The sequence below is a fragment of the Sinohyriopsis cumingii genome, chromosome 19 (assembly GCF_028554795.1).
Source record: "Sinohyriopsis cumingii isolate HCF-2022 chromosome 19, ASM2855479v2, whole genome shotgun sequence".
NCBI classification, from domain to species: Eukaryota; Metazoa; Mollusca; class Bivalvia; order Unionida; family Unionidae; genus Sinohyriopsis; species Sinohyriopsis cumingii.
The window spans coordinates 12,445,291-12,451,781 of NC_142979.1; positions in this window are offsets into that span (position 1 = coordinate 12,445,291).

Consider the following 6,491-nt stretch of genomic DNA (forward strand, 5'->3'; position numbering starts at 1 on the left):
AGTTTCTGGTCTAGAAGCGTCTCTGATCGCTACAGTTGTGTCGGTGTGGTGTTTTAACTGTCCTAAACCGCTTACTGCACGGCCGAGTATTTCAGGTTGGAATAGGCTATACTACAAGTGGTGGGTCTCGCCGTTAGATTGACTTCCGTCTTTGTCAGATAGATTGATTAATACCCTTATATGATTTTTCTAGGTGCACTTGTATGCAGGAACATCGTCAGAGAAACTATCTGCGTACTCTTTTCCTTACAACGATTTGCACACAGGACGAACGTACTTACGCACTAGCGTTGACCAAACCGAAAGTTATGTCTTTAACTGGTTTAGACCTAAAATGGGTTGTGAATGCTGTTAACTCGCGGACATTATTAGCGATGGGCACTGCCCTGCCGATTTGGAAAACACGCCTTCCCCCGCCCCCACCCCCATCTGGCATCACTTTCGCACTGAACACTGTGATCTTATTAAACTGACGAAAGTCTTTGTTCCATTTTTATTTCTGACCAATACCAAAGAGGAACGATACGGAGAGTTTGAGGGTTCGGTGACTCCCAAGTGTAGCATTTGACTTAAAGGGTATTTGATATCCCCTAATAATAATTGGCTCTGATTAAATTAAGTTTCTTTTCATGTTTTCTTAACCCCAGTATGACCTGGTCTGTCTGTCATATATTGCATATTCCCTCTTTCCCACCCAGCCATGATAATTTCTGTACTGATGCCCCTTTTTTGTTCCCTACCCGACCAGCCTTCGATGAGAACAGCAATGCTACATTCATACTCCTTTAACTACTGCTTGATGGCAAACATCGCTCGATCGACATAATCGTGATATGTCCCTATTTATGTCAGGCCAAGACAATTTACTAGCACTCTGTCAGTCGTTATTTTTCTACTCAAGTGACCAACCACAATGGGCCTCGTGTGCCACTCTAAGAAAGTGGGACCTGGATTTCTGGAAGTTGGAAGAACTTTCTACCATCTAGAGTGGTAAATTGTCGGTATACACGAACCTACGCACACATTTTAAACTTGCCCCGCCTTTATGTTTCACGGTACCGGACCCAATTCTCTCAAGGACTCGTCATGCCCGTGCTCACGCATTATTCATCGCGTGAGATATCAGTCACGACTTCCGGAATTTAAGCTGCGGCTGTTTCACTGCTCTGCCTTAGGACCTAGTCTGGACCACTTGTTTATTAGAAAACCAAAAATCGGATGTTATAGGGAGTCTGGAACCCTCGGCATTTCCAATCGTCAAGTAATAGATGGGATTGTCCATACACAACACTTAGTTCTGTCAGGAAAAGCGTCTCCATTTCTATTCTTGCGATGGGGACCGGTCAGTCGTTTTATCTAACAATAAATACGGGAATTTCCAACCAAGCATTTGGTCATCCCTAACGAGAATCAGCTTTACCAGGAAACCTGTACACTCGATGTTGCTCAGGGCCGTAACTTCTTGACCTTTGGCGGTACCAGTTGCTGTTGGTACCCTCTCCTCTGAAAAAAAGACAAGTGCCGATTGACTGAATAGCATCCCGAACGATATCATCGCAATGCGCCTGCTCGAATACCATATCTGCGTTATTAATTATCAAATCGTCACGCAGAATATCATCGCTTTTGTCGCCTTCTCGCATCTCCAATAGTACTGGTGTGCTACGACTCTATGATCATAAACGAAATAATTGTGAGAAGCAAAACCATCAAGCTTTGTAAAACAGATCATTTAATTATCAAAATTATTAATGGAAATGTAAGAGGCAATTACAATATTATAAAGTGAATCCAAAAATAAACCTGACAAAGTACCATAAAAGGCCAAAAGAATGAAAAGTTCAGTATAAATTTCAAGACCAGAACGTATTTATCCGTCAACATCGCATCATACTGTGATGACCTCATTGTACAAAGTATGTCAGGGGAATAACAATAGCCCATCTGAGGGCATTATATGAGAAGCTAAGGCAGATGAACCTAACAGTGAGTGCACGCAAGTGTGAACTCTGAGCAAATGATGTATAATGCCATCGTCTTGAGACTGGACATGTCACCATCAAACCCGATCCCAGAAAAGTGAGAGCACTGTTAGAATTCGAACTACCTATGATGAAAATAGGTGTGAAAAGGTTCTTAGGCATGACTGACTACTACGAAATATTTGTCAAGAACTTTTCACAAATTTCTGAGCCTTTGACTGAGATAGCCAAAACAGACAAACACGTGTGCAATTGAATCAAGCTTCAGGAAATGCCCTCGTTGAGCTGAAGGATGCAATGATTTCAGCACCTGTACTGATTGCTCCAGACTTCGAAAAGGAATTAGGTCTACATTCAGGTGCCAGCGATAGTTCTGTTAGCGCCATTCTTAGTCAGCGCATAAATGGAAAAGAGTACCCAACTGCATAGTTAAGCAGGAGGCTGCTTCCAAGAGAGCAGCATTATGGTACTGTAGAAAAGGAATGGTTTTCCATCAGCTGGGCTATCGAATTCCTGGCCTAATGCATGAAGGGAGTGGCATTCACAGTACAAACAGACTGCAACCTATTCCACCTGGCTTCATCACGTCAAAGAAAATATAAATGGCTGTGAAATTGATCTCGTACTCTCCCGTCGTACAACGTTAAAAGTTATTACCGGAAGGTAAATGCATCATTTCCGTCCGACTTTCAAATTCACTTTGAACGATAAAGTCAGGTCTGAACTATTTGGTACTGAGCTGTGAAGGTTTGCATACTTGTTTACTTTGTGCTGAAGTCATTCCATAGCATGATCGTTTTAATTATATCAGAGAAAAAACAGAGAAAACTTAGTGAAATTCTCATTTAGGATGGAGTTCCTGATTCAGTGTGGAGATAAGTGAAATTTAATACAGTGTGGAAATAAATAACTCTTTTGTTTTGGATTTTACAACGAACCTAAATAAACCATTCTTTATGTGAGACATGCATTCTTAGCACTATGCCAAAATTATTTGTTAACAATCTTCCATGTTGAGGGGTGAGAGGGTTATAATGATATGTGTTTGAAGCATATAAGATGGAAATGCGTGACCCACTGTCTGCTTGCTGCATTCTTGTCTGAGCTGAATGTTTCTTGTAATGTCAAAATGGTCTCACCAAGTTCACCCAATTAAGCAATTAATATCTTATTGATGATATTCCAGTTAAAACAAGTGTTTATGCGGCAAAAAGGGGTTCTGGAGAGTAAACAAAGAGAAGCCCCATTAATGACTGGTACAGCTATTTTATTGCTTCTATGTGTTGTCAAAAGATACCCTTAACAGCCAAACGATGTCACGCCACCAGAAATCAGATAGTATTACCAGTCTCGGTTCTTCAAACTTAGCAAGGCAACAGATGTCTACTAGCACAACTACATTCCCCAAACAATCTACGATTGGAACAATCTTCCAGAAAACATCACCCAAATACCAAATACCAAACTTAATGTGTCTGACCCTGTATCTGAATTTGACTTTAGTTTAAATTGATACCCGGGCACATGCTTACTCGCTCTAAAACATAACCGGCAAGGGCTACTACACCGACGGTTTACACTGGTGGCTGTCTCAACCAGTCAGAAGCATTCAATCGCAACATAATTAAAATTGCATGGGCGTCCGCACATAGAGGCAAGGGAGAGAACGTGCCCCACCCCCCGGGATTTCACCTTCAAATGTTGTGGCCTACATCAATAAAACTTATTAGCTGACCACTACATATTTGACCCCCCCCCCCCCAATAATTTTGCGGGCTACCCAATTAATTATATATATATATATATATATATATATATATATATATATATATATATATATATATATATATTGCCCCGCGGACGGATTAATACTTAGTCTAATTTTTGACGATGCGTCCATTGTGTTTTTCACCTAGTACAGATATTCTCAACCTTCTGCGGAACTGGCATTGTTATAACCATGAGAGTCAGGTTTGTGTTAGACTGTTCTTTTCTTCCAATTGTTTTGACTTCTCGCCAAGTTTTGTGGTCAGCTGTTTGAGCTGTTTCGATTTGAAACTTCAAGGTCAGTCCTAGGGATCATGCCTCGAATGTATACCGATTTACGCCATCAGCTATCGTTTATGTTATTTCGGTTATTTACAAACTAAGGATTGACCAAGAAGTTGCGAATGCATGGAACTATTATTTCATTCGCAACTTCTTGGTTAATCCTACAGTCAATCCAATAGTAGAAATAGCAGAGAAAGTTCAAATGGATTGCGGATTCTCGTTTACGCAGAAAATCCGGTGAACAAACCATTTTTTTTCTTCGGTAAATTAGTGCTCCGACATACATCCGATGCATATTTTGTCTCACAGAAATATGTACAAATTTATCTAAAGAGTGTTGCTTTCTTCACAAAGATTTTGATCTCGCTTAAGTACTCTCAATAACTTTAAAGATGAAGATATTTGGATTATCAACGACAGTATCACTTCTTGATGTTGGCAAGTATGGTTTTCATTAAAAAAAAAAAAGAATGTTTCAGAAACCAGTCACGATGCCACAGAAACACACACACACACACACACACACACACACACACATATATATATATATATATATATATATATATATATATATATATATATATATATTTATATATGTGTGTGTGTGTGTGTGTGTGTGTGTACATCTTTCAAATATGTCCTTTGTAACATCGCTAATTAATTTCTGCGTACGTAGCCACATTCATTCTCACTACTTGTAGATTGATGTTTTTTGAGGTTTCAAACGTTGTAATAAAGGAAAAATTTAGATAAACGTTCTTGCGTGACTCTACGTTTTTCAGTAAACAGAAATATCGCGACCTTAAGTTTGGCAGTAAACAAGCCATTGTCATTTCCACGACAAAGAACTTTGTTTTGCAGTATAAAATAAATCACCCAAAAACTCATAGTCATTCCCACTATAAGGACTCATAATGATTTGAATTGTGATCGAAATTTGAATTTTAGTTCGTACGTAATTTTATATGTTCATTGTTGAATATTAGTTTGGTTGTTTGCTATCCAATTTGTGTTTTAAAGCGCTTTCATCTAGTCATATATATTACGATAAAAGCTTAACGTTGTTAGAGTGGGAAGTATTAAAAATGTATACTTTAAAATAGCACGTAATACGTGGCTCCATACCTGCGACTTTGAACGACAAACATCACGCGTATCTTCTTATAAATATATTTTAGCTTACGTAGGTGATTTCCCTCAAATGTCCGTAACACATAACCGATTATTTTTTAATTTAAAATCGCGCCGTTGGGGCATAGTAAATATCGAGTAAATCAATTCGTGCAATTATGCTTGAATAAATCAAACATTGATATTTATCTCTCTTGCCAAGCTACATGTTTACAATGAGGCTTAACCCTAATCTGTCACCGATTGTATAATATAAACATTAAGCCAACCCTCACTACGTGACTAGTTACTTCCGCATTGAGCATTTTGAATAACTGAACACGACATATTTATCGTCTTATCGAAGAATTTGTTCTCCTAACTGTCTTTATACGATGTGTAATGATTATAGAGTCCGTAGTTTTTGTCCTTTGGTCAGCCTGTTACGGTTCTTTTTACTCACTCTATAAATACTGTGCCACTTCGAATAGTGACTTCTTAATGTCATTACAAGGTGTCCTGTAGTCAAAAGTTCAAGGGTCAACAACCAGGATAGCTCATTGGCAACACCGTTACTTTGAACCCCAGATGTTTTGCGTTTGATCCAGGGCTGTAGCACGTGGTTGCCAATTGAGGTCGGTAATTTTACCGGTTTCTACTTTTCGTTTACCTTGAACCCCAGATGTTTTGCGTTTGATCCAGGGCTGTAGCACGTGGTTGCCAATTGAGGTCGGTAATTTTAGCGGTTTCTACTTTTCGTTTACCTCATAGACTATCATACTCCAAAAAGCGTTGATGATGCTTCCATACATTAAAAAGATGATGCTTCCAAACTTTAATGAGAATTTTAAACGCCCAGGAAAAGCGCTGATTATGCTTCTGTAATTTAATAAGTATTTCAAACGCCAAAAAATCGATGATGCTTCTATAGTTTAAATGAGAATTTCATACGCCAAAAATTGTTGATGATGCTTCCATAATAAATGAGAATTTCATAGACTAAAAAGCATTGACGATGCTTTCAAACTTTAATAAGCATTTCAAACGCCAAAACAATCTATGATGCTTCTATACTTTAATAAGAATTTCATACGCCAAAATTCGTTGATGATGCCTCCATACTTTAATAATATTTTTTCAAAGACTGCTCTGCACCAAAAAAAGCATCCAACTTTCGTCGTTTGACGCTTGAATTAGAACTTCTCCAAGACGAACCCACACCTAAAAGGCGCCGAGGTTTTAGTTTAATAGAACTTGATACTCAGTTAACATATAATTATAAAGTTTGAATTTAGGGAGTAACGACAAAGCAGTGGGGAATACAGTTCTTATCATAAAAATATATGT